The sequence below is a fragment of the Pelodiscus sinensis genome, chromosome 19 (genome assembly GCF_052426305.1).
Source record: "Pelodiscus sinensis isolate ZL-2025 chromosome 19, ASM5242630v1, whole genome shotgun sequence".
Lineage (NCBI taxonomy): Eukaryota > Metazoa > Chordata > Testudines > Trionychidae > Pelodiscus > Pelodiscus sinensis.
Window position 1 is genome coordinate 26,874,776 of NC_143070.1, and position 27,930 is coordinate 26,902,705.

The 27,930-nt window shown below is 51.5% G+C and overlaps 1 long non-coding RNA gene and 2 other non-coding genes across 3 annotated transcripts; 1 reads left to right on the forward strand and 2 right to left on the reverse strand.

Annotated features, from left to right (window-relative positions):
- The first annotated feature begins 3,590 nt into the window (after positions 1 to 3,590).
- Positions 3,591 to 3,662, forward strand: TRNAC-GCA (transfer RNA cysteine (anticodon GCA)). The gene has a single exon. It is a non-coding gene; the product is annotated as a tRNA-Cys (tRNA).
- A 1,577-nt stretch (positions 3,663 to 5,239) lies between these two features.
- Positions 5,240 to 5,313, reverse strand: TRNAI-AAU (transfer RNA isoleucine (anticodon AAU)). Its single transcript has one exon. It is a non-coding gene; the product is annotated as a tRNA-Ile (tRNA).
- Positions 5,314 to 8,835: 3,522 nt separating this feature from the next.
- LOC149522540 (uncharacterized) lies at positions 8,836 to 15,071 on the reverse strand. Its single transcript, XR_016347382.1, has 4 exons — positions 14,655 to 15,071; positions 13,569 to 13,681; positions 11,939 to 11,998; positions 8,836 to 10,044 (listed from the first exon to the last, which is right to left on the reverse strand). It is a non-coding gene; the product is annotated as an uncharacterized LOC149522540 (long non-coding RNA).
- Between the last annotated feature and the right edge of the window lie 12,859 nt (positions 15,072 to 27,930).

Below are 27,930 nucleotides of genomic sequence, written 5' to 3' on the forward strand. Positions count from 1 at the left end.
GAGTTGGGCTCTAACTCACTAGGGTGCGTCCCATAGCTCAGAATAAGCGATGCAATTGGGTAGCTTATTTCAAGTCAATTTTGAAATAGCTTATTTTGTAATTCGGTGCTGGCTACACAGCACTTAGTTGCAAATAAATGGCTGTTCTGAAACTCTCCTCACTCCATGAGGTTTGCAGGGACGTCAGAATAGGGAGCCCGTTATGGTTTGAAACAAGGGGCTTGCTCTTAAGATGCGTCTGTGTGATACAAGCACCACGTCCTAAACCTCCGAGCTAGCCGGCCCACGGGTGTCAGTCCCACAAGTGGCCCTTTCGGAAAGGAGCCTCAGTTCGCCACAGAGCCCTTGTAGGGTCTACAACAAGGTGGGTGGGGTAGAGGAGCTGCTCACATGCAGAGGATTTAGCTCAAATGGGAAACCCCTTGCTTTATATGCAAAGAGTAGTGGGATTGATGCCCCTTTTCTCCAGCTGCAGCTTTGTCTTGGTTCCTAGTTTTCACTGTTGGGGGCTCAGTGGCCCCTCCCTTTTCCTACCTGCTCTCCCAAAAGAGACAGACCTGGCTCCCCTTTCTTTTCCCCCAGCAATTGCCATGCTGCAAAGCAGAGAGTGGAGATATCAATCCTAGCAGTCCATCAGGCTGTGTGGTGCAGTGGAAAGCACATTGGACTTTGAAGTGGCACTGGTTAATATAAACCCATCTAGACAGTCAAAGGCTGTGGGTTCAAGTCCCACCAGAGATGCCTTAGCTGCTTCCTCGTTTCCAGGATGCTGCTTTTACAGACCAGTCAATCCTTAGGCTGACACTGGGGTGGGCTGGCATGCAGGCAATCCCCAACAGACCCCATTAAGGGTGGAGGAAAGGGCTGGGCTAGGACTTGGGGGTCTGGACGCGGGTTGTTCTGAGAGGCTGCAGGTGCTGATAGATCCTCCCTGTCTCCTACCAGTGCTGTGCAACAGGCAGGCAGGCTTGAAGCTTTGCTGGAAAAAAGCACCAGTCTAGAGGCGGATCTTTTGGAAAATAAAACCTTTTCTGAAAGATCCCTTATTCCTTATTTTAAGAGGAATAAGGCCCCAAAGGGACAGACCCAAAGCAGCCGCCTGGTCCTAATGCCGGGCCTGCAGCCAGGGGGAGGGAGAAGAATCTCTCCTGCTACAGGCCTCTGCTCTGCCAGCTGAGCTATGGAAGGTGCCTGGGGCAGGCTGCTTTGCCCAGGTGGCCCTTGGACGAGTGCCAGGGCAAGAGCCCCCCGAAGGGGACGGCCTCCCAGGGGAGGGCCAGGAGAACCCAGCAGCACAGGGGTGTCACAGGCGCTTCACTCGCAGAAGGACCCTTGAGTGATCCAGGCAGAAACACTGCGTCTCGCTCCCTGCAGCTCCCCTTGCTGCCCTGGCAGGCGCTGCCCCTTCTCCCACCGGCCTGGGCCTGGCCTCCCTCCCCCGCCCGGCACCACAGAAATCCCCTTGGCGTGAGCCTGGGCAAGCCAGAGGCCTCAGGCCTGTCCCCTCTGAGGGGCTTGTGCCTCGGCCTCCTCTGCCCTTGGTGCCGGCTCTCCCGGCTGCCCCTGAGCGCTGCTGGCCAGAGGAGGCAGCAAGGCAGGAGAGGGGGGAGGAGCAAGTCCCGCTGAGGCCGACAGCTCGGGCTCAAGCCTCCAGCCCCAGCACAAAACCTTCAGCCGGGCCCGTGTGGCTCCCTCCTGCCCCCACACACGCTCACAGGGGGAAACGTGCCCCATGTTCCATCCCTGTGCCAGGCCTGGGCGACGGGCTCAGCCCTCCAGCAGCCCACAGGGCCTGTGAGGGACGGACTGAGAGCAGGGCCCCACTGACACCCCCCCTTCTGCCCCACTGGTCTGCGTGTGGCGCTGGCACGGGACAGGCAGGAATGGCAGCTGGGACAGAGCAGCTTGGACTGACGGGCGAGTCTCACTTGCTGACCAGTCTCCTGGGCCCTGGGCTCTGGGGCCAGCCTGGGGGGGTGGGTGGGGAGGAGAGAGGGTGTGAAGAAATTCCAGGGGGGGGGCAGGAGGGTTTTCACAAATCAAAAAGGGGGGGGCGTGATGCTGAAAAGTTTGGGAACCACTGCAAGGGGACAACCCAGTAGGGACTAAAAGTGAGTACTCCAGGTGAAGTTTGAACTCACAACCTCAGCATGTCTCCTACAAGTACTGCCTTATAAGTACTGTGCGCTGACCCATTGCACCACTGGAGCAGATATTGGCAGTGCTTCTTCAAAGTCCTTAGATTGAAAAAGTCAAGACGCACAAAGTGGAATTGAAGTTTCTGCTGAGCCCTTGTTCTTTCTTTTCACAGGCAGAGCCGGGGGACTCCGCACATCCAGAGACCCCTCCCTCTTCCTCTCTGAAATAACCCACCCTAGTGGGGCACAAACCTGCTGGAGGCCAGAGCACGAGAGATCAGTTGTAAGTGGGTCAGTGCTCCCTTTGCACATGAGAGGTAGCAGGATTCACTCCCATCTTCTCCCACCTGCTCGCTGGTGCTGAGGCGCCGGCCCCTTTCCTGCTGCCCCAACTCTTATTCCCACAATGCACTTTGTGCAGAGACCATTGGTCTTTATTGCAAGGCATGTGGCTGGGAACCAGGACCCTTCCCAAAATATACAACTCCCCTGCCCCCCGTTCTGCTCACGCTCTCTGGCTGCCTCCAGCATGGGCTGAGCTCAGGGGTCAGATGGGCGACCTGCCCTGACACTGTGATGGCATCAGGCACCTGAGCACAAGTCTGCTCACAAAGCTCTAATGGGCCTCAGACAAGCAAAACCACCTTAGTGAACCTCAGGACAAGGAAGCCAAAAAGCCTGGAGCACAAGGACCTCCCAGCAACCACCCCAGCCCGTCCCACTGAGATTTAAACTCAGATTGGAGGATTCAGAGTCATTAGTGCTGCCCCTTACACCTGGGACCTAGACAGAAGGCCTGGGGTAGACACCTGGGGCACTCAGGTCTCAGACTGGCCTCTGCTCTCCTGGCTTCCCTCCGGCTGCTTCATCTCTCAGGACTCTCTGGCTACATCTACACGGCACGTTGATTTTGGAATAAGCTCTTCTGGAACAGTTATTTCAAAATAGCACGTCTACACTGCAGGGAAACCTCAAAATGAGTCTGAGGAGGCTTCCCTAATGTAGAGGTGCTACCTTGATTTAGAGCCCCAGGGGGAATAACTTAGAATGGCCCTGGGGAGGGGATATTTTGAAATAGCAGAAGTGGAGCATGTACATGCACCTCATTTTGAAATAGCTATTTCAGAATAGGCATTTTTCTGCATACAGTGAGGTCTACAGAAGTTGGAATTAGCTGTCTGTTATTTCAGAGTTACTTCAAAATAACGGAATTGCTGTCTAGACTCTTGCCTTGTTATTTTGGAATAACGGCCATTGTTTCGAAATAACTGTTCTGTGTGGACAGAACCTCTGCCCTGCCCCAGTTCTGATGCTTTCTGGACAAACTCCATGTTAGGACCAGTCACAATCTGGGGTCAGTGAGGGTCCGTCCCACCTGAGATGTGTGTTCTACAAAAGCCTCCTGTTCCCCACCCACTTCTCAATACTGGCTGCAGACATTTTTTCTCATATGGGGGTGTAGCTCAGTGGCAGAGTGTTTGACTGCAGATCACATGGTCCTTGGTTCAAATCCAAGTGCCCCCTGCAAGAGTGTCTATTTAATAGAGACATTTCTTCTGTATGTGAGCTCTCTGAATGAATACAAACCTGTAGGCTACATCTACATGGCAGGGTTTTTGCTCAATGTTCTTGCACAAAAACATGCAGAGCACAGCACAAATGTTCTTGCACAAGTAAATTTGCACTACAGCGTTGGAAAACAGGGCTTCTTCCAGAAGAGTTATTCCTCTCCCCACGAGGAATAAGCCCTCTTGCACAAGAGCTCTTCCAAAAGAGGGCAGTGTAGACAGGCAACATGAATTTCTTGTGCAACAAACCTGTATGGCTAAAATGCCCATCAGAGTTTTCTTGCACAAGAGAGCAATCACACTGCCATGGACGCTCTTGCACAAAAGCACATCTCTTGTGCAAAGCACTTGGCAGTGTGGACGTGTTCTTGTGGAAGACCTTTTGCACAAGAACGCTTGCACAAAACAGTTCTTGCACAAGAAGGCTGCAGTGTAGACGTAGCCATCATGTTATGATGGTGTTTAGGTCAGTAACTGGGGCCACTAAATGGTGCTTGTGACCTGTGACCTAGGGATCCATGTTGGATCCCCTCAGGCACCGGCCACTCAGAGATTGGTCAGAACTGGACTTTTCTGCCAACTGGCACGAGGGTTCCTGACAATAAGCGGCGGAACAGCTCTGCACAAGAGGGTTTTTTTGTGCAAGAAGGAGCAGTGTAGACAGCTTCTTCTTGCACAAAAGTCTCTGCTGCAAAAATGATGGCTCATTAGGTATGCAAATGAGGTGTGGCAATATTCATCCCCACACCTCATTTGCGTATCTTATTGCACAGCAATGTGCGGTGCAGACACAGCCAAGGAAGCCAAACCCTGGCATTACCAAGGATTTGCAGCAAACCAGTATTTCGCCAGCGGGTCCCACTGAGGTTGTGGTGCAGGATTCAGACTCACTTGCCGAGGAAGGCTCCAGAATCTTCCTGTTTTGCACAAAATTTTTTAAGCTTAGAAAGCAGAGGGGCCATGTTTACACTGACGGGTTCTTGAGCAAGCAATATGCCAATGAGGCTAAGCGTGGACTATCACACTGCTCCTTCATGCACAAGAAACCCCCGTGACAATAAGCAGCGGAACGGCTCTGCACACAAAGGCTCTGTCTGCACTGGTGGCTTCTTGCACAAGAACACGGCCACACAGGGCTGCTGACGCAGGTGACCAGGTGGTTGGCAGCAGTGTTGTGGGCCAGGCACATGCCCCAGGCCTCCTGGACATATGGAGCCTCCCTCTGTGGCTTGGGCTGGAGGAACCTGCCCCCTGCAGGGAGCCTTGGGCCAGCCACTGCAGCAGCAGGAATTTGGGAATCACGTCACCCCATTGGGGCAATGGAGGGAAGAGAAGGGTTTTCCCTGCCATTAGGGAAAGCAGGCCAGGCCAAGGCCCTTTTAGCCACTGGGGCTGTGCAGGCTGGAGCCTCCTCCTATGAGCTCTCTACTCTGCTTCCTGCAAAGGTCTCAGCCTCTTGTGTGTCTCTGCTTCCCTGTCCATAGCAGGCAGCTAAAGGCTGGGTGAGGACAATCACCACAGCAAACATCTCAGTGGCGAGCATGGGGCTTGAACCCATGACCTTGGCGTTATTAGCACCACGCTCTAACCAACTGAGCTAGCCGGCCTGCCAAGACTAAGCTGCCCCTGCTGTACAGACACGGCCATAGAGCCTCAGGAGGCTGCAGCGGTGGGAGACACTTCTCCGATTTTGGGAGGGAGACGAGACACCAAGTCCCATGACTCGGAGCCAGCTACAGATACCCATGGAAAGCTGATTTTCAGAGGGGTGTGATCAGCCCTTCCTTGTATCTGGCTTCTTCAAAGGGGCTTAATCAGGAGCTAAAAGTTGAAGAAGGGCCATTTAGAAGGGTGAATTCCTTTCCCTGGCAGACTTTTCTGTGTGCCCCAGTGGCCTAATGTACAAGGCACTGGTCTCCTAAGCCAGGGATTGTGGGTTCAAGTCCCACCTGGGATGATAAAGAGTTTACCTTCCTCTGCTTTCTGAAGTAGCTGGCAAGGATGCTCAACTCTTGCTGTCTCCCTCTCTACAGAAGCTGTTCAGACCCCCTCACTAGCCAATGCTGGTGTTGGGTGCAGATCTGAGGGCTAAAAGCCCTGGTAGTCAGAGTGAACTGGCATGTTTTGCCCTAGGAGACCCAGGAGTAACAGGCAGAGGGAAGTGGCTGTGGCAGAGCAGGCTCTGCCTGGAGACAAAGCCAAGCTGGAGGATGAGAGGGCAGAGACAGCGTGTAGTCAACCTGTGGAACTCCTTGCCAGATGAGGCTATGAAGACTAGGGGTGTGTCTAGACTACCTAGTTTTGTCGACAAAACTATACCTGCGTCTACACTACCGCTGAGTTCTGTCGACATAACGTCAACAGAACTCAGCAGTTTTGTCGACACTGGTAAACCTCATTTTACGAGGCATAACACTTTCTGTCGACAGAACTCTGTCGACAGAAGGTGTTATTGCCTGTAACACTGCGTCCAGACTACGGAGTTCTGTCGACAAAGCAGCTTGCTTTGTCGACAGAACTCAATGTGTCTGGACGCTCTTTGTCAACAGAAGTTTTGTCGACAGATACTGTTGACAAAACTTCTGTTGACAAAACGCGGTAGTCTAGACGTACCCTAGGATTATAATAGAGTTTAAAGAGAAGCTAGATAATTTCATGGAGGGTTAGGTCCATAAAAGGCTATTAGCCAAGGGATAAAATGGTGTCCCTGGCCTCTGTTTGTCAGAGGCAGGAGACAAATGGCTTGATTGTTGTCTTCGGTCCACCCTCTCTGGGGCACCTGGTGCTGGCCACTGTCAGTAGACAGGATACTGGGCTAGAAGGACCCTTGGTCTGACCCAGTACAGTCGTTCTTATGTTCTTATGAGACTCCAGAGCAAGCGGGGGCTAGTTATTTGGTCTGGCAAACTGACAGAAAACCCCCAGGCCCTGAGCATGGTGCGGGCGAGGCCCATGGGGCAGTTTGCCTGGCGAAGTTCGGGGCGTGGAGAAGCTGTGAAGCTCTGTGAGTGGATAAGGTCTCTGGCTGAGGTGTGCCCCCTGCCATGTGTGTGACTCAAACTGTCCCACGTCCCCTTTTGTGTGTCTGTTGCAATTCCAGCTTCTTTCCTCAGGCACGTTCATCCGGCAAAGACCCCATCAGGGATCTTGTATCTTCCTTTGTGCTGCTCGGCCGCAGACACAGCCAGGGCTGGTAGGAAATTGCTGCACTTTGGGAGTCAAAGGTGTTGTTTGGCACCATAGGGCAGTTTCACCAAACAGCCTGAGGAGGGCACCATCGCTCAGCTGGTTAAAGTACCTGCGTTGTAAACAGAAGGTCCTGGGTTCAACTCCCAGTGGTGCCTTGTTGCAGCCTTTGCTCACATTTTCCCAGGTCCTTCTGGGACACAGAAGAGGCCTCTCCCTGGCCACCCATGGAACTGCTGGTTCAGGAAAAGGCTGATTGGGGAGGAGTGTTGGGAAAAAGGAAACCACAAGTGAGAAGCACCTGATGCCCACAGACCCTCACTCTCCATGGCTGCAGGAGCTGTAGAGGTTGCACCCTCAGGCTTTCTAAGCATGGACACCCCCAGGGAATCACAAGGGTGTGTGGTGCTGGCTCTCCTGTCCCAGCAATTGCAGTCAGAGCCCTGCCTTGCCAGTGCCAGTCACAGCAGCCTCTGCACCTGCTCCAGGCTTGTGGTTTCCTTCTTCCATCTATACTGCAGGGCTACGTCTACACTGGCCCCTCTTCCGGAAGGGGCATGTAAATTTCACTAGTCGTCGTAGGGAAATCCGCGGGGGATTTAAATATCCCCCGCGGCATTTAAATAAAAATGTCCGCCGCTTTTTTCCGGCTTTTAAAAAAGCCGGAAAAGAGCGTCTAGACTGGCCCCGATCCTCCGGAAAAAGTGCCCTTTTCCGGAGGCTCTTATTCCTACTTCAAAGTAGGAATAAGACCCTCTGGAAAAGGGCACTTTTTCCGGAGGATCGGGGCCAGTCTAGACGCTCTTTTCCGGCTTTTTTAAAAGCCAGAAAAAAGCGGCGGACATTTTTATTTAAATGCCGCGGGGGATATTTAAATCCCCCGCGGATTTCCCTACGACGACTAGTGAAATTTACATGCCCCTTCCGGAAGAGGGGCCAGTGTAGACGTAGCCCAGGGCTTAACTTGAAATAAGCTGCGCAAATTGAGCTATGTCAATTGCATATCTTATTTTGAAATAGCTTAATTCCAAAAAAAAGGAGCATCTCCACAGCACTTCTTTTGCAACTTCCTCCAACTTCCCTTACTTCTTGTACAATGAGGGTTACACAAGTCGGAGTAAGAAGTCCTCCAGCTTGACAGTATTTTTGACACTTTTGAAATAACTGCCTGCTATGTTGACACGGACTAAGTTATTTTGGAATACTGTTGCTGGGTATACATACCCTAAGACTCCAACTCCCCCTTCCCCAGCCCATTCCACACAGGTCTCCAAACAGTCCTCAGGTGGGACAGACTCTTGGTCCTTGCTGCCTGGGATGTATGGTGCCCAGTGCCCAGCAGTGACAGCCTGTGTCTCATCCCCACAGCCCTGAGGCAGCCAGTCCCCAGGGAGGTGACAGCTCCAGGAAACACTTGAGGTCAGACTGTGCCCTGAATGGAGAATTCCCACATTTTTTGTATCAACAAGTGAGAAGCTCGGGATGAAGTTTACGGGAGAATTTTGTGCCCAGCTTGTGACCTTCCCCTCACATCTGCAGAGCCCTGGAGAGATGTGGTGCCAACATCAGCTCCAGGCTCTTTCCCAGTGTTGTGCAGTGTGAGGGGCTGCTGCAGCCTCACTGCTATGGGCAAGGTGTTCACTCCTGCAGGGTCACCATGTGCACAGGCACCGAGCTTGGAACATCCCATCCCAAAGGCTGTGTGGCTGTTTCCCATGAAATGAGCACGCCCTTAACTCACAATGAGGTGAGTGTCCAGAGCCACTCAGACTTGCAATGAAACTACATTTTGGGGTAATGAACCCCCTCACCCCTCCAAGCGATGTCAATGATATCGGGAGTGCCGCCATGGCTGTGCCTTTCTGAACATCCAGCCCCCGGCCTGGGGCCAGCAGAGTGCCGAAGGTCAGCAGCAGCTGATGTGTGCGAGCGGTAAGTCATAACCCGTGAGAAACACACAGCTAAGCTTGAGCTGAAGGGGGATTTTATAGCCTCTATTCTCTGCTTTATGACTTTACAGCCTAAAGATCACAGCCCAGCCCCTTCCAATCTCAGATAAGTGCTGGAGAGTTATTACTTTCAAACATTGTAAAACCCCATAGACAGAAGTGAAAGTAATTGAGTGGGCCTGCAGCACCTTGGACACTAACACAAATATGTAAGATGGAGTATCATGAGCTCTCATGGGCACAACCCACTTCTTCAGATGGGAAGTGAAAGTAACAACCCTAACCTACCTCCCCACCCCACTCCAGCTGCCCCAGTCTCTTCCCATCATTTTTTCTCCTTGGGCCAGTCCTGAGCCCAGAATCACAGTGAGTAAGTCTACACGACATCGTTATTTGGAAACAACTCACGTTATTTTGAAATAATGAAGTGAGCGTCCACACAGCAAGCCCATTATTTAGAAATTGTTTGAAAATGACAGGCTTCTTATTCCAGAATAATACACTCAGTGGTCTCTGGGGCTGGACAGGCCAGAGCTGCCTAGAGCTGAGACCTGCAGCAACCTCCAGGATCACAGAGATGACGTGACAGACAGTCCACAGGAGGAGCTCATAAAGTCTTATTTGTGTGAGGCTACAGAATCTGATTCCAGAGCCCACAGTGGGATATTCCCTGCCCCCCACCCCTGTCTCAGGGACAGAGGCTGAGCTGGGATCCCAGCCCCACCCGGAACCAGGGTTGGATGCTCTGTCCAGAGACAGAGCCTGCCAGGAAAGTGAAGATCGTGGCCTCGTTGGCAGCATCGATAAATGTCACCTGCCTCTGGTCACAGTCCAGACAAACCCGGATCCTGCTGGGGGCCTGGCTCAGGGGCAGAGGGGTCGCAGGGTGAGTTAGAGCCCAGAACTGATCCCCCCACCGCTCCACAGCCCAGATCCTCCCACTGGGGTTCTGGCTGTTCCAGTCCTCCCTATTTATAGACTCTTTGGCAACCCCCACAGTCCAGTATGGCCCATCCCCCACCTCCACCTCCCAGAAATGTCTCCCCGAGGTGAACCCCTCACGACCCAGCACGCAGAACACAGAGTCAAATCTCTCCGGGGTGCTGGGCAGTCGCTGTCGTGTGTCTGCCTGTCTCACATGTTTCCCATCCTCAGACAGGGTGAGCTGGGGATGGGCCGTGTCTGGATCCAGAGTCACAGTTGCTGGGGAGAGAGAATCAGAGCATGAGGGGCAGCTGGGGCCATTTCTCACCCTCCCCTGCAGCCCTGTTGTTGCCTTAGACAGGTCTAGGCCCCAGGGAGCTGCCTCTGCCCTGGGCCCTGAGACTGAGCCGAGCTGTCACTGCAGCGCCTCAGCCTGAGCAATGGGACCCGCTTCACTGGTTTCTTATTTCCCTACATGAGATTCAGCTCCCAGCTCCTCCTGTTGGGGCTGCTCCATCCCAGCAGCAGAGACACAGTCAGAAAAGTTTTAGTGGGGAGAGAGTTTCCCTCAGGGGTTTAAATTGGTACCTGCCTGAGACAGGGTGGACCAGGCCCTGAGTCTAGACAAAGGCCATAGGGTGAGTCTAAAGTACACCTCTCTGCTGACAGAGGGATGTAGATTAGGCACACTGATATTGAAAATGAAGCTGGGATTTAAATATCCCAAGCTTCATTTGTATAATGGCAGTTGCTGCTTTTTTTACAAAATGGGGCTTTTTCAGAAAAAAAATGGCAGTCTAGATGGGGATCTTTCGAAAATAAAACCCTTTTATGAAAGATCTTTTAAATCTTATTTTATGAGGAATAAGGGATCTTTGGAAAAGGGTTTTATTTTCAAAAGATCCCCATCTAGACTGCCATTTTTTCCCCCAAAAAAGCCCAATTTCAGAAAAAAGTGGCAGCCACCGTTATGCAAATGAAATGTGGTATATTTAAATCCCAGCTTCATTGCAATATCAATGTGCCTAATCTACATCCCTCTGTCAGCAGAGCGGTGTAGTTTAGATGTACCCATAGAGAATACCTCCAAGAAAGCTAGCATGGCTGCAGAGAAACCAGCCAATCAGGGGCGAGAAAGGCCTATAAGAAGAAGCTCCAGCACCAGAAACAGCTCAGTGTCTCTGGCGCCCTAAGCCTGGGAAGGCCGCGTGACTGCCTAAGGGAGCAGCACCATGGAGAGCTCTCAGAGCTGACTAGAGACCAGGATGAGCTGCGACTGAGCCCTGAGGGAAGGGTGAGGACACTGCGCCCAGGAGGGGAAGCCCTGGAGGCCCCACTCACTATCTGGGGAGGGAAGGTGAATAAACTGAGAGAAGCGGGACAGTAACAGAGATCTCTGCCATGGGCCCGTTAGGCGTCTTTCCCTGAAGGAGTATGATTCACACAGTGTGACTTTGGCTGAGTAGTAGAAAAGGCTTTTTAAAGTGACAGCGCAGGCACACGCACTCGGCCAGATGGAGGCGCTCGTGAGTGGTGAGCGCCACCCTGTTACACTGCCTCTTCTGCTCCCCCCTCACTGAAAGTTTCCTGGCTGTATCTCGCTGCTGGCAATGAACATCCTCCAGTGCCAGGCCAAGGGGCTGAGAGGAAGGGGCAGGATTGGGTGGGGCAGCCCATTCCCAGCCCAGAAAGAGGGGGGCAGCATCAGAGAGAGAGTGTCCCCCTATCCCAGAAGCAGTGAGCCACTCCAATGGGAGAGCCCAGCCTGTCCAAAGCAAAGGCGGGATGTTGGATTACGGGGATGGGGGAGACCCCTGTGTCAGGGTAAAGGAGAGGGGGTGTCAGCCCAGAGGGCAGAGAGCTCTTGACTCATTCTTCCTTAAAAGGCTTGTGACTGTCTATCAAAACCTCAGGGTCAGAGTTAGGGGCTTTGGGTGCTGCTGAGGGAGAGGTTTCTGTTTAGCAGCGTGGGCATGAACTCAGCACCCAGCCTGGTGTCAGAGTCATTTGTTTGACTTCACATGGGATCTTCTCAGTATTTAATTATTTCACTTTTAGATTGTCAAGCGTCCTGGTCAGAGTCAAACTGATTTTCACTTGAGCTAGAAACTCATAACAATGTTTCCTGAGAAATCTGTCATAATTCAAATACAATCTCCACCTGCAAACTCACCTGGTGTGTACGCGCTTGGGGATTCCCCTCTCTGTGTCTCCAGTGCAGAGGGCAGAGTGTCTGGAGGGGAAAGGAGAAGAGAGGAGGTTTTCTGCTTTCAGATTTATAACTCTGATCTGACCTAGCCTGGCTCGAGTTTTGACAAAGAATCAGGCAGAGAGGCACAAAGACTCACTCTGCCTTCTCTATAGAGAGAAACTGATTTGAAACCTTCCTCCCGCCCCTTTCATTTCGGTGTCTCCCAACACAGGAGCCCACAGCCACCCGAGGAGACGCAGTCTGTGATGAGGGGAACTTAAATCTCCTTATCCCCTCCCACCCTCTGGACCTCAGCTGCTTTGTCCCATTCACCTACTGCCTTTGGCCAGACCCTAGACCAAGGGTGGGCAAGATACGGCCTGCAGACTGCTCTGCCGGGACCCACAGGCAGAGAGCAGCCCCATGCCTTTTGGCTGGAAACAACTGACCAATGGGAGCTGAAGGATTGGGCTGATGATGGGGGCAGCGCAAAGAGCCTCCCCCTGCCCTGGCATTCAGAGAAGAGCCACCTGAAGGGAGCAGACAGCAGATCTGAGAAGTCTGGGGCTGTGATTGGCAGGGAGCTGGCTTTGGGGTCCTGCAAGTCTGCAGGCTGGGTGCTGCCTAGGTAAGCATCTCCCATTCAGAGCCTGCCTCTGGGATCCCCTCCTCCAAATGCCTGCCCCAGATCTCAATCCTCTCCTGCCCCAGGTCACCACACAAACCCTCTGCACTCTTCCTCCCCAGGTCACAACTCCCTCCAATACCCTGTACCCCGCCTGCACTCTTCCCCCAGGCCAGAATCCTCTCCTGCACCCATAGCCCCTCCAGGACCTTGCACCCCAATCTCCTGCCCCAGATCACAGCCCCCTCCTTCACCCAGTCCTCCATCCCAAGATCCTTTCTGCACCCACCTGGCTTCCCAGGTGCCAAACACCTTAGAAAACTCCATAGAAACCTGTGGCCATTGGCCATTGATCAGAATCTTGGAGTGGCCCCAGATCAATCATTACCCGCCCCCTCCTAGATCCAAATTCCACATTTAGTGTGAATGTAACTTTACACACTTTGGTTCCTTTGGCGTTAACAGGATGGTAAGATTTGTTGGGTTAAGTCTCATAATTCTATACCCCTTGGGGTCTATTCACACAGCGTCTCCACAATGGGCACAGTGGGGCCCTCGGCCTCCACAGACCGACACGCCCAGGAATACAGTCATTGTACAGTGTGGAGACCAAGGCTGGGAGACAGTCGGCTCAACGAGCCAGATTCACCCTGAAGTGGCCAAGAGCTACAGGGGATCGTTTGAGACTCCCCTGGTCCATGGCCGTGGAGCCCCATGCAGACCTTGGCCCAGGTTGGGGAAGTCTTGAGATTTAGCCAGAGCAGCACCCCTGTTTCTCTGGCTCCACACATTTCCCAGGTTGGGACAGACTAAACATTAGGCCATTGGAACTCAGTGTTGCGACTGAGGGTGAGTCATGAATTAACGCGTGGCATCCTTACACCTGTGCCTCGTTACACCTGCTCTGTTTGTCCCCTTTCCATCTTGCATTCAACCGATCTGTCCTTTCCCCCTCCCAGTTTCCTCTCCTAGATCCTTTCTCGGTACCTTCACCCTCCCTCGGAGTCTCCATGGGAGCAACAGTTTTCTGGCAAAGTCACCGTCTCAAACCCAGTTCAGGAGAAATCTCCTCCGGCGGCTGCAACGTCCCCTTTTCACACCTGGAGAGAGAAAACATCACATGGTGACACTGCACCGAGTGACTCAGTTCTCCGGCTCTGGCCAGTGAGTCGCTGCTCCTGATGGAGCTGGAGTTCGAATCCCTCCAGTTCTCCCAAGGCCCCGAAACATTCCCCTCAAAACTCCCATTCATATTTTCAGCTCTGGCCTGGAGAGATGAAAGGGGACTTGAGTCTCCACGGCCAACTCACCCCTTGGCCTCCAGACGCAGAGGGGCAGGAGGTTCCCAGGGGAAGGGCTGCAGGAATCTGCCCACTAGGGACTAGACCGAGACTCCAGCTCCCCCCTGAGCATGGCCTGGCTGTGGGTCTTTGGCCCCCAGGCCAGGCTGGAAGCTGATGCTGTAGGCAGAGAGCCCAAGGGGTGGGGACAGAGGCAGGGGGCAGCTCTCAGGGGCCCACCCTAGGCAGGTGCAGCATCTGCAGCTCCCCACCTGTGCCCCAGGTCCCTGGGTTTGCTGGGCTGCAGCTACCAGCCTGGTCAGGGGGCCAAGCCTGGGATGAAGCGTGGGAGGCCGGGACCCCTTGGACCTCTTTGTCCTGTGCCCTTGTGTGTCCCACAGAACAGAGTGGGGGCTGCTTTGCTCATGATTACGGAGCCCCCTGCTGGCAGTGCCTGGCCTCCCAGGGGTGGCTGGGAGCAGCTCATTCCCTCCAATCCTGTCCAGGCAGCAGCAGGGACACGGTGTCCTTCAGTGCCGGGTGCGAAGAACATGCCTCCTGGAGCGCTGGAGAGCCCGGCTCTGCCTAGTGAGCAGTGTGGGGATGGCCAGCCGGGCAGCAGCAGAACCAGGGCTCCCTGCACCTGCCCAGAGGAAGGCGCCTGCAGGGCAGAGATGTATTTGGAGCCAGGGAGCAGGGGAAGAATCTGTGAAATGGGGAGATTCCGGTTCATGGAGAGGCTGAGTGTGAACAGGGAAAGTTGGAATTAACCCACATCCAGAGTGAGTCCTACCTTGTGTGTCTGGGCAGCCTTGTCCAGGAGCAGCACCGGGTGAGATCTGTGCTCGGGGGTCTCCAGCAAACCACACACACGGCTTCCCCCTCCTCCTCGCAGAAATGACTCAGGGTCTCTGTGCCTGGCTTGAGATCCTTCTGTCTGAGTTTTCCCCGGACATTTCAGCAGAAGGAGCAGGAGAAGTGTTTCAGCAGGTTCTGTCTGCTACTTCAAGCTGAAGGAAGATTTTATAGCCACTATTCTCAGTTGTACAACTTTGCAGTTTAAAGGTCACAGCCCAGCCCCTTCACACAGCAGATAAGAGCTGGAGAGAAGATTGTTCTTTTAACCATCGTAAATCTCCATAGACAGAAGTGAAAGTAACAATCCTACCCATCCCCCATACGCTATGTGACGGGGCGCAGTCACAGAAGACCCTTTGGGGTGATTCCTGGGGTGCTGACAAAGCCATGGACACTCGCCTCTTTGCTCTCTGGGACTCCTCCCCACCCTGTCCAGCAGAGCCAGCTCCCTGGTGTCCCCCAGCAAGGCACTGAGTTGAGATCACTGCCTGCCCCACCAAGGGCAATATAGGCACTGAATCCATTCAGATCTGAGGAGAAGACAGTTTCAGGCCGAGCACCTGGTAAACCCAACCCTAACTAGGATCACAACCCCAAATACACCATTCAGGCAAGTGAAAGAAGGATGTGCACACTGATTACTCCCCAGGTAACAATTATTGACACTGGGCCTCATAGTAAGTAGAAGTGATTTTATTAAGTACACACAGTAGGACTGAAGCGGTTGATCATGAAAACAGGCAGAGCAAAATAAATAGCAAATTTAAAATACCGAAAATGCAGAGCTAGTTCTAACACTAAAAGCTCAGTGCCAACTTACCCTAAAACTGTTCTTATTTCAGAAATATAAAAAACAACAATGGTTTTGTAGCACTTTGGGGCACGTCTACACTACAGGACAAGGTTGAATTAAGCTACAAAACTTCAGCTATGTTCATTGCGTAGCTGCAGTCAAAGTACCTTAACGTGGCTTTTGGTTTTGTCCACGCTGCAGGAAGTTGAAGGGAGAACACTCTCCCTTCCATTTCCCCTACTACTCATGGAAGCAGGACTATCGGCAGCAACCGGAGTGCCCCTCTCAGTTCCCATTAGCATGTTACTAGACCTGCTATTAGAGACTCACCAGAAATGTATAGATAGTATATAGAAAGTATCATAGGCTTTTTTGGACAAACCACCTCTTCAGATGACAAATAGGGAGCAGAAGGCATAATAAAGCAGAAAAAGAGGGGAGAGGGAGAGGAGTAAAAACCTGTTAATTAAAGTATCTGTGCTAAATGAGGCTAGTAGAATGGACTAAGGGTACATCTAAAGTGCACTCTAAAATCAAGATAAGCTACACAGTTTGTGCTATGCACCCTTATTTGGATTTTATTTCAAAATAGGCTATTTTAAAATTTGGTGCATCTACACAATGCCAAATTTTGAAATAAAGTGCTAATTTGAGCCATCCTTTATCCCTTATGCAGTGAGGTTTACAGGGATGGCAAAATAGCGCATCCATTATTCTGCAAATTATTTCACAATAGCCGATGCGTTCCTTGGATGCAGGGGATACCTCTGGTATCCAGAAATAGCACTGCAATCTAGAAGTACCCTTAGGCTATGTCTAGACTGGCATGATTTTCCACAAATGCTTTTAACGGAAAAGTTTTTCTGTTAAAAGCATTTGCGGAAAAGAGCATCTAGATTGGCACGGACACTTTTGCACAAAAGCACTTTTTCCGGAAAAGCGTCCGTACCAGTCTAGACGCAGTTTTGTGCAAGAAAGCCCCGATCGCCATTTTCGCCATCGGGGCTTTTTTGCGCAAAACAGTTTTTAGCTGTCTAAACTGGCCCTCTTGCACAAGAGGGCTTTTTCCCAAACGGGAGCAGCATAGTATTTGCGGAAGAACACTGACAATCTTACATTAGATCATCAGTGTTCTTGCGCAAATTCAAGCGGCCAGTGGACAGCTTTTGTGGAAAAACTTGCCAGTCTAGATGCAGCTTTAGTGTCCAATACTCAGCAGTGGATTTAGAGTTAGTGGGTTCCCATGCTCAGCTTCATTTTTGGGGCCCCACTGGGGACACAAATAAGAAAAAAATCCCTCTTCCTGCCCCTGCCACTTTTCATTCTTTTTTCTTCATCCTCCTCTATTATAAGTAATGAGAAATACATGAAAATAAAGGGAGGAACTTTGATTGTTTTTCACAGACCACTTGAAAATTGCTGAGGGTCTTGGTGGACCACTTAATGATCTTTCCAAATATTGTCTGTACCATGAGCTAATTATTGTAAAGTGTCAGAGGGAAGCTGTGTTAGTCTGTAGCTGGGAAAAAAAAAAACAGAAAAAACAACAAATATTCCAGCAGCACCTTAAAGACTAACCAAAAATGTAGATGGTATCAAGAGCTTTCGTGGGCGCGACCCACTTCTGCAAATGAATGGAGCAAGGGGTCAGAGTTACAAAAAGAGGAGATGGGAAGGGAAAGAGAACAGAAAAAATCTTGTCAATTAGAGTGTCCTGCTAAATGAGGCTAAAAGAGTAGGCTGAAGTGCCCTATACTTAACTTTTGATGTTCTTTGGGTGTTGAATGTAGCTGACAGAAGCAGACTGTGAGGGACTCCAAGAAGATCTCACCAAACTGAGTGATTGGGCAACAAAATGGCAAATGAAATTTAATGTGGATAAGTGTAAAGTAATGCACATCGGAAAAAATAAGCCCAACTATATGTACAGTATGATGGGGGCTAATTTGGCTACGACAAATCAGGAAAGAGATCTTGGAGTTATCGTGGACAGTTCTCTGAAAACTTCTACACAGTGTGCAGCGGCGGTCAAAGGCAAATAGAATGCTAGGAATTATTAGGAAAGGGACAGAAAATAAGACCCAGAATATCTTCCTGCCCCTGTATAAAACTATGGTACGCCCATATCTTGAATACTGTGTACAGATGTGGTCTCCTCTCCTCAAAAAAGATATTTTGGCCTTGGAAAGGGTTCAGAAAAGGGCAACTAAAATGATTAGGGGTTTGGAACGGGTCCCATATGAGGAGAGGTTAAAACGACTGGGACTTTTCAGTTTAGAAAAGAGGAGACTGAGGGGGGATATGATAGAGGTCTATAAAATCATGAGTGGTGTGGAGAGGGCCGCTAAAGAAAAGTTATTTATTAGTTCCCTAAATAGAAGAACTAGAGGACACCAAATGAAATTAATGGGGAGCAGGTTTAAAACTAATAAAAGAAAGTTCTTCTTCACACAGAGTGTAGTCAACCTGTGGAACTCCTTGCCAGAGGAGGTTGTGAAGGCTAGGACTATAACAGAGTTTAAAGAGAAGCTAGATAATTTCATGGAGGTTAGGTCCATAAAAGGCTATTAGCCAGGGGATAAAATGGTGTCCTTGGCCTCTGTTTGTCAGAGGCTGGAGAAGGATGGCAGGAGACAAATCGCTTGATCATTGTCTTCAGTCCACCCTCTCTGGGGCACCTGGTGCTGGCCACTGTCAGCAGACAGGATACTGGGCTAGATGGACCTTTGGTCTGACCCAGTACGGCCGTTCTTATGTTCTTATGCCTATTCAGGCCAGGTCTTTGTTCAGAACTTGATTAAAGTGTCAAATTTGCAGATAAAGGCAGCATTCAAACCAAGGAACAAAGGTCCTTCCAATGATTTGGAAATGGCAAGAGATTTGGCTTGAGGCAGCTGTTTATTCCATTACGGATACAAGCCCAGAGCAAGGACTTTGCAACTGTTGTGTGCATTTGGTTTCTGTGATCAGTTTCAACTCTCACCTCTATTGCTTCCTTGTATGAATACAGATTTAGAGTTTAGATACTAACAGATTGGCAACAGCGTGATTTTTCGGGTAAGATCTGAGTTATGTAGTGACCAGGGCATGTGGCCAGCCCGTTGGCTTTGGAAGAACCTTTTATTTGATGAGACTGGTTTTCATAACCACTGGTCTCTACACGCAGTGTTCCTGGTGGGGATATAAAGGACCTGGAGAATCTGAGAGAATCATTTGTAGGATGTAGTTAACCCATTTCTCTGTGAGGCTGTAGCCACGTCACCATCAAAATTGCATTGTCTGCACCAGGGTCAAGTCGATGAAGCTGTGACAATCAGGACACATATTTTTTCTCAGTCCTTAGTGATATCACTGGATTGAATTAAGAGTTAAGTGTGCAGCAGGCCCCAGAGGGGTTTCCCTGGGAACACCCGGGCTGAGGGACTGGCTGGCAGCTTATGTGTGTGAGGCAGAGAGCCAAGGGACATAATCATGAGTGTGAGCCAGGCAGGAACCTGAGAGAGAGCTGGCTTCAGGCCCAGGGATTCCTGGAAAGCAGATGTGCAATTGTAGGGATAACATATTAAAGTATTAAAAATGATTCCCCAAGTGGAAGTGACTCCCCATAATTTGTTCCCCACAACTTAAGTTTGTGTTTAGATTTAGTGTCATCAAGCTTGATAAGTGTTTAGATTTATTATTATTATTATTATTTGTTAAGATTGTTAAATGTTTAGATTTCTTATTATTGCCCCTTGAGAATATAATTTGTTAGGAATGTAATATTAGATCATGTAACTTAGAACTGTTAAGAATATAATTATGTAGCCAGAAACAGCTCCCCTCTCTGTGTCCCAGGGAGCCAAGCCCTGTAATTGATTAAGGGCATTGTTACACAATTGACGCCCGCCCGTTCTCTTCAAAGCATTGTGAAGCAATTAACCCTAATCGCAAAGTGAAACATTGTAACTATAACAGTAACTAACTCAGCACTCAGAGAGAGAATGTTTTAAGAAATGCCACCCAGAAACTTTTGTAACTACAACTCTTGTACATGTAAAAGTATTATTATACAAAATACTGGCTGTGAAACATTAATTAGCGAATGTATGTAAGAGAGAGAGTGCTTGGACGATGAACGAATGGTTCTGAGAGGTGCCAGCCTGAGAATGCAGCAACAAAGGGCTGAAGAAGGCGTCAGGTGCCAGTGCAACCAAAAGGTGTCAAGTGGAGAAAACCAAGTACTGGAGGCCCACCCTATGAGATCACTGAGGAGCACCTGACAGCCACCCTGAAGACATCAGCATGATGCAGCGATTCCCATAGACTGGCATAGGAAGAAATTCCTATAAAGATTGGAACAAAAGACTATGGAGTCAGAGTCCAAGGTTTTGCTGCCAGCCCACCAGGAGCTTCAGATGTGCATCTGATCAGGACTTTGCTCCCCACGACCCTCACTTGTGTACAGAATACCTGGCCAGTATTCTGTCACAAGCAACTTTCAGGCTGGTAACTATAACAAATACACAGAACCTGAATGAATGGACGAATGAATGTTTATATATAAACAAAGTGTAGAAAGGTTAAGTAGTGATAGGAATAAGTAGCTAAACAACGTTGTTTGCTTCTATCTTTTCTTTATTTTTATTATTATCTTTACAATAAATGTGGCTTTTTGCCTTATCCCCCTCATAAGATCCTGCTTGCTTTTATTGGTACTACACAGTTCTGTGTGAAGAATCTGCCTGGAGTTTTCTTTCTACTGTAGTGAGAAGACAAGAATTTCTGGCCTTTTTTTGTAAATAGTAAAGATTGCACCAAAGAAACCCCTGACTCCTACAGTCAGTGTATCCGGCCAATGGCAGAATCCAGCGAGGCCCCTGACACTGGCTGGCAGCTGAGGCCAAAGGCGGCAGGGTACGATCTGCATCGGGATCAAGCCCCAGGGCAGCAGACCTGCTGGTAGGGACATTTGCAGGGAGCCCGGTGTGACGTAGTGGGGGGTGCTGGACATTCACTGGTCACTATGCTTGGGTGGTGGGTGACCCCTGCTGGCCTGCATCTGTAAACACAGCCCAGCAGGGGGTCGCCCTGAGGGCCCTCACGTCCGTCCGTAGACAATGGCCCAGCTGGTTCTTACCTGACCAGGGAAGGGGTTTGAACACAGGAAGGGGGTGGCTTGGAGAAGGGGCAGTCTTAGCTGGGAAAACATGAAGAGAACAGACTGAGCCAAATGCTGGGGGTTATGGGGCCTATGTCCACCTACCCCAGGGGTCTAAGGCCTGCCTGTGCACTATATCCACATAGTGCCTAGGCTGTGCTGTATCCTGGAGAAGCAATAAGCTCTCTCTATTCTATTGGCTGGTGGAGTCTCATCTTGCTGCAGAGGGGGTGCAGGGTCGGGGGGTACCCGACATGCTGTCACACCTGGCAGCACAGAGCCTGTGCAGAGAAGCAGGTCGCTGCTCCCTGGGGACTTCAGCATGTGCAGCTCTGTGTGCTGAGCTGCCCCAGTGTCCCTGCCCTCCAAGCTGACGTGCCTCCCCCAGAGTCAGACATACCCAGAATGGAGCCCTGGCTCCTTTTAACCTCCCAGTGGCACTAGCCCCCACCATGGGTAGGGGCTCCACCTTGATCCAAGGAGACAAAATGATGGGAAGAGACCGGAGCAGCTGGAATGGGGTGGGGGATGGGTTAGGATTGTTACTTTCTCTTCTCATCTCACTCATCTGAAGAAGTGGGTTATGCCCACGAATGCTCACAACACCATCTCTCTATTTATATATAAGTTAGTGTCCAAGGTGCTGCAGGCCCACTCAATTACTTTCACTTCTGTCTATGGGGTTTTACAATGTTTGAAACTAACAACTCTCCAGCACTTATCTGGGATTGGAAGGGGCTGGGCTGTGATCTTTAGGCTGTAAAGTCATAAAGCGGAGAATAGAGGCTGTAAAATCCCCCTTCAGCTCAAGCTTAGCTTTGTGTTTCTCCCGTGTTATGACACACTGCTCACGCACACCAGCTGCTGCTGACATTTGCTGCTCTGCTGGCCCCAGGCCTGGGACTGGATGTTTAGAAAGTCACAGCCACGGTGACACTCCCAGTGTCACTGACATAGCTCCGGGGGGTTAGTTCCCCCAAATTGTAGTTTCACTGCAAGTCTGTGAGCAGCCCTAGACACTCATCACACTGGGAGGTAAGTACACGTTAATTTCACTGGAGACACGTCTACACAGCCCCTGGGAGGGCAGGTTCTCTGCTTGGTGCCTGTGCACACGCCAGCCCTGCTGGAGCGAACACCACGCCAGCAGCAGCAAGAAGGGAGCAGTTTGCATGAGCTGCTGGGATACGATCCAGGCCAACCGCTGGCTGGACACTGCTGTGTGGCCAGATCCTGAGTTTAAGCTTTTGTGTTCTTGTTTGATTGTTTGCTTCCCCCTTATCCCTTCACTCCCTCTCTGCCCCTTTCCACCCCCTGCTCCCCATCCCTTGCTTATGTAACTCCTGCTTCCTCCTTTCTTATCTGTCTCCAGCTCCTCCTCCTGGTCTCCCCTTTCCCTGCTGTACCTGGGCTCGCCCCATCTCTGGATCGGAAACGTGTGAGATGGGAACGTACGTGGCAGTCACTGCCTGACACCCCAGCAAGATTTGACTCTGAGCCCTGTGTGCTGGGCTGTGAGGGATTCACCTCAGGGAGACATTGCTGGGAGTTGGAAGTGGGAAATGGGCGATACTGGGCTGTGGGGGTGGTCAGAGAGTCAATGAATAGAAAGGGATGGACCAGCCTTAGCCCTGGGCTGTGGGGCAGTGTGAAGATAAGAACCAGACTCTCACATCCTCCAAGGAGACCCTCTTGCCCCTGAGCCAGGCCCCCCGCAGGATCTGGGTCTGTCTGGACAGTGACCGGGGGCAGGTGACATTTGTCGATCATGGTTCCAACGCCCCGATCTTCACTTTCCCGCTGGGGTCCCTCTCCGAGAAGAAATCCGACCCCGGTCCCGGGTGGGGCAGGGCTCTTCCAAAAGAGGAGGTTTTCCAAAATTTGGCCCAGGGTAAACGGGCCAAATTTTGGAAAAGCCACTTCCAAAACAAAATCGGAAAAAGATATGCAAATTGTGGAGCATAATTTGCATCCCTTTTTCCAACACAATGTGGCAGTCTAGATATAGCCTTAGTGAATAAACAACATCTGCATCACTAACCTTTTTCTGAGAGACCTCCCACCCAAGTACTAAATATAAAGCTGCTAGTCGTACCAGGGCTGAGAACGTCAGGGCTACATCTAGACTGGCATGATTTTGTGCAAATGCTTTTAACAGAAAAGTTTTTCCATTAAAAGCATTTGAGCAAAAGAGCATCTAGATTGGCACGGATGCTTTTGCGCAAAAGCATCTGTGGCCAGTATAGATGAGATTTTGCGCAAGAAAGCTCCGGTGGCCATTTTCGCCATCAGGGCTTTTTTGTGCAAAACAGTTCTTCCCTGTCTACATTGGCCCTCTTGCGCAGAAACATTTGCGCAAGAGGGCTTATCAGAGTGGGAGCATCAGTGTATTTGCGCAAGAACAACGACAATCTTACCTTAGATTGTGAGTGTTCTTGAGCAAATTCAAGTGGCCAGTGTAGAAGGCTGGCAAGTTTTTGTGCAAAAGTGGCTGCTTTTGCGCAAAATCTTGCCAGTCTAGACACAGCCCAGGGGCGTAGTTACAAAGGGAAGGCACTTCTGAGTTCAGGAGGAATGTTGGATGTGCACAGAACACAGGCCTGGTTCATGCAGTCGAATGGAGCAATGTTCAGTTTGTGGGACTGGAGGATATTTGGACGTATGTAGTAAAACCGTCCCACCTAATGAAGAAAAGTTGAGGAGCCTTTTTTGTTCTTTTGTTTCACCCTTGGTTTCTGTGTGGGGCTCACCAGGGCAATATTACTGTCTTCTTTAAAAACATGTGCATGGCTGTTGAAAACAGCAATTCCGGCCCTAGTGAGTGCTGGGAAGGTGCCAGCATTTGTTGCTCAATCTTATCCTATTTTTGTCCACAGCAAATGGCAGTAGGTCAGTGTTTGATTTGGGAGAAATGATGTAGCATCCACCCAAACTGAACTTGAGCCCCCCTGAATTGTGAGGGTGTTCAAAGCTGGATGGCAGGGCCTAGTTGCCTTTCCTGAATATTAGCTATCGCTGGAAAGGAAAAGCTGATTTCAAGTTCCATTGCTCAGAAGTGGGGCAGCCAACCGAGGCCACCAGCATCCCTAAACCAGTGTGGGGGAGACCTCTGAGGGTGAAATCTGGGCCAAAGCCTTTGACTCCCTTGTGCACACGTGTTCCCCATTCACAGTGCCACCCCCTTCTAGCAGCCAGCTCTGCTTTCACAACAAGCATGTGGCCTATATGCACAGGAACCAAGTTTCTATAGAAAAGGCCTTGATACAAAGTTGAACATGGAAAGACTTAATACCGGGTTATCTGAAAATGATTAAGTCAGAGATTTACGATGACTTTAGAGATGTATCTACGCATGCCTCAGAGGGGTTTCCCTGGGAACACCTGGGGTGAAGGACTTGCTGGCAGCTCGTGTATGTGAGGCACAGAGCCAAGGGAAGTAGCTGTGAATGTGATCCTGGCAGGAACCTGAGAGAGCGCTGGCTTCAGGCCCAGGGTTCCCTGGAAAGCAGATGTGCAGTTCTGCACGAGGAAACTTCCAGGAATTTTCTTTCTGCTGTATTCAGAAGACAGGAATTTCTGGGCTTTTTTTTTCAAATAATAAAGTTTGCACCAAAGAAACCCCCGACTCCTACAATCAGTGTCCCCTGCCAGTGGCAGAACTGAGTGAGGCCCCAGACACTGGCTGGTGGCTGAGGCCAAAGGCACCAGGATACAAGCAGCTTTGGGATCTAGCCCCAGGGCAGCAGACGTGCAGGTGGGAATGTTTGCAGTGAGCCCAGCCGCACAGAGCCTGTGTGGAGAAGCCGGTCGCTGCTTCCTGTGGACTTCAGCATGTGCAGCTCTGTGGGCTGAGAAATCCCCAGTGTCCCAGCTCTCCGAGCCTACGCGCCTCCCCCGGAGTCAGGCACACCCAGCATGGCCCCTGGCTCCTGTTAACCCCCCACAACACCAGCCATCACCATAACTAGGGGCTCAGCACTGGCACAAGGACAGAACATGGACGAGGAAACTGGGGCTGCTGTAATGGGCTACGTGGCGAGTGGGAGAGGGGTAGGATTGTTTCTGTCTCTGGAGTTTTACGATGTTTAAAACGACGATCTCCTCTCCAGCCCTGAGCTGCTGTGTGGAGGGGCTGGGCCGTGACCTTGGTGCTGCACAGCAGAGAGCAGTGGCCATAAAATCCCTCTTCAGCTCAACGTTTACTTCTCACTGAACCTTGCTGCCAGTTTCGTGCCGTGTCTCTAGCTCACACCCGCTGCCTCTGACCGTAACCCAGGGAGCCCCTGGAGCCCAGCAGGTCCCAGGCCGGTGGCTGGAAGTTCGGTTAGACACAGCCAGGCCAGCACAGCCAGTGTGACTGACGCAGCGCGGGGGTCCAGTGCCCCCATCTCCGGTTTCACACCCCGTCTGTGTGTGTCTCTGGCCATTCACCTCACTGTGAAGTAAGAACGTGCCGGTTGGACTGAGGGCACCGATCCCAGCTCGTGAGGTACCTGGGCACACACTGACCCCGCTGGAGCGAGCGCCCGGTCAGTAGCAGTGAGGCTGCAGCAGCGAGGGAGGGTTTGCGTGAGCTGCTGGGATACGATCCAGGCTGGCCCGTGGCTGGAACCCTGCCCCTGCGTGGCCAGACCCTGAGCTTAAGCTTTTGTATTCTTGTTTGTTTCTTTCCCCATTTTCCCTTCATTCCCTCTCTGCTCCTTTCCACCCCCCTGCTCCCCATCCCTCCGTTATGTAACTTCTGCTTCCTCCTTTCTTATCTGTCCCTGCTGCACCTGGGCAGCTGATCTGGGACCTCCCTTGGTCAACAGAGCCATTTCTGATACAGAGAGAACAAAAGTCCAGAGATCAAAGCAGCTTTGGCCAAAGCGACTCCTGTATGGGGAAGAGGAAACCGAATGCCCCATCTGTCTTGTATCTGACAGAACGAGGGGGCACCACGTCTACTGAAATATGGAAAAACTCAGACAACAGGGTCTTAAACCAGGCAAAGAGAATCTGAGAGTCGTTTCTGTGCGGAGGAGGGGGAAGCCGTGTGTGTGGTTTGCTGGAGCACAGATCCCAGCAGGCGCTGGTCCCTGTAACCCTTCTGCTGGATAGGGCCAGCAGCAACCAGGGCCAGGTTCAATATCTAGGGGTTCAGCTCACATAGAACCAGCTTGAGCCGCCAACTAGTAGCCTGGGAAATTCACGTACCCCTGGGTGCCTCTGAGAGGCGATGCTTCCCCACTCGCCAGCACAGAGTCTGAGTGTAGAAAATAAACTTTTAATGAAAGCGAGAGAGAAGTGACATGGCATGAACTTGGGAAAACACCACGAACAGAGTTCATAAGGCCCCACGAGCAACCGTCCCAGCTCCAATGGATTGAGCGATGTCTTTTGCCTCTCAGGCTCACCAGTCCAGCAAGGTGAGGGCTCCATTCACTTACCCAAACTTTCCCGTACCCCACTTCAAACACCCCACTTACAGCTCTGCCCAGTCAGTGCAGACCCAGACACGTCACCCTGATGACTTCCTTCAGAGAGCCTGATGTGATGCCACCTGTGTGCTGCCCCTGCTACCCGCTGGCCGTTCCCTCCAGCCCCTCCGCTGACTCATGAGGGTCACAAGAATGAGTGTGAGGAGCCTCATTGGAGCGTTCTCTTTTCCCACCAACTAACTGACCTAGCGGAGAGATGTCCCTGTGACAAAGGTAAAAGGTGGGGTTTGGTGACAGCAGGGGAATTAGCTCAAGTGGTAGAGTGCTTGCTTTGCATGCAAGAGGTAGTGGGATTGATACCCACGTTCTCCAGTGGTTGGGGAGTTCACTGTTCTTTCTCTATAAGCAGAACCGGGCAAAGTGGCCCCTCCCTCTTCCTACTCACTCCCCTCAAAAGCCACCACGGCTTAGTTCCAAATCTGTAAACCCCATTGAACAAGGGATAGCGCCTCTTCTGAAATAGCTACTTTGCAATAGCCGGAGTGTGGATGCTCTACCGCTGCTAGTTCAAAATAGCTCCTGCCCAGGGCCAGTCAAAGTAATTACTCTCCTGGGGCTCTAAGTCAAGGTAAAGCATCCACATTAGGGGTTCCTGATTCGGACCAATTTTGAGCCTTCCCTATAGCGTGGACGTGCTACTTTGAAACAAGCTATTTAAATGTTTTCTTTCAAAATAGCTTTAAAAGTAAATGCGCTGTGTCGACGAACCCTGAGAGCTGAGTGAAGGGGGAGGCAGGCCCAGGGGGAGAAGGCCCCATGACTGTGTCAGAGGGAGGCTCTTCCCTGGCCAGTGGGGAATCGTTGCCTCTCCGAGTAGCCCTGGCCTGGTGCCTCAGAAAGGTAACGATTCCCCACTGGCCAGGGCAGAGCCTCCCTCTTACACAGTCATGGAGCCTTCTCCCCCTGGTCCTGCCTCCCCCTTGACTCAGCACTCAGGGCACGTCAACACAGCTGCTGTTAAGAGTCCTGTGGTGCTGCCAGGGAGGGGCCTCACTGCGAGAGCCGCCTGGGCAGGTTCCTGCCACAGAGACACGTCCCAGAGCAGGACGGATGCTCAGACCGACACTGAGTGTTGCTCAGCGCTGGGGTGAGACAGGGAAGGAGAAAAGGGTCTAATGGTGCCTGCAGCCTTTCAGAACAGCCCCCGACCCCACCCCAAGTACCCTCTGCCCCTGCTGGGTTCCGCTGGGCACTGCCTGGATTCAGGCCTCCCCAGTGCCAGCCTAAGGGCTCTGGGGAGACATGGCAGCTGTGGCGCTGGGCTGCTGCACAGCTTAGAGGAGGGGTGGGCAATGAGTTTTCATGGGGAACAGCTCCCAGGGCTGCACTTTCCATGCTATTAACGGGGAAGGGGGGGTCTGGGTTGCAGGTTGGTGCAGACAGGAGCTTGGGGCAGAGGACTGGGGTGCAGGAACGGTTGCAGCATGTTGGGTTGTGACTTGGGGCAGCGGATTGGGGTGCAGGATCTGGGAGGGGTGAGGGTTCAGGGGGGCAGAGGGTTTGGTTTATGTGGGGTACCAGTGGGTTGAGGGAAGGGAGGGGCTGGGGTGCCAGAGGCAGGCTCTGGCTGGGAGACTTACGTGGCTCACTCCCAGCCAGCCTGGGTGAATAAGAGCTTGTGGGGACTGGCCAGGACTTCAAGCAGGCAGCTCCCATTGGCCACAAACAAGCTGGGAGCAGGGACCAGGCCTGAAGCCTTTTCCTCTACAGCTGAGAGACACAAAGGGCCCAGCAGCCCCTTCTCTCAGCTGTGCGTGGGGGCAGGGCGAGCAGGGAATCTGCCTGAGGCTTCTTGCTG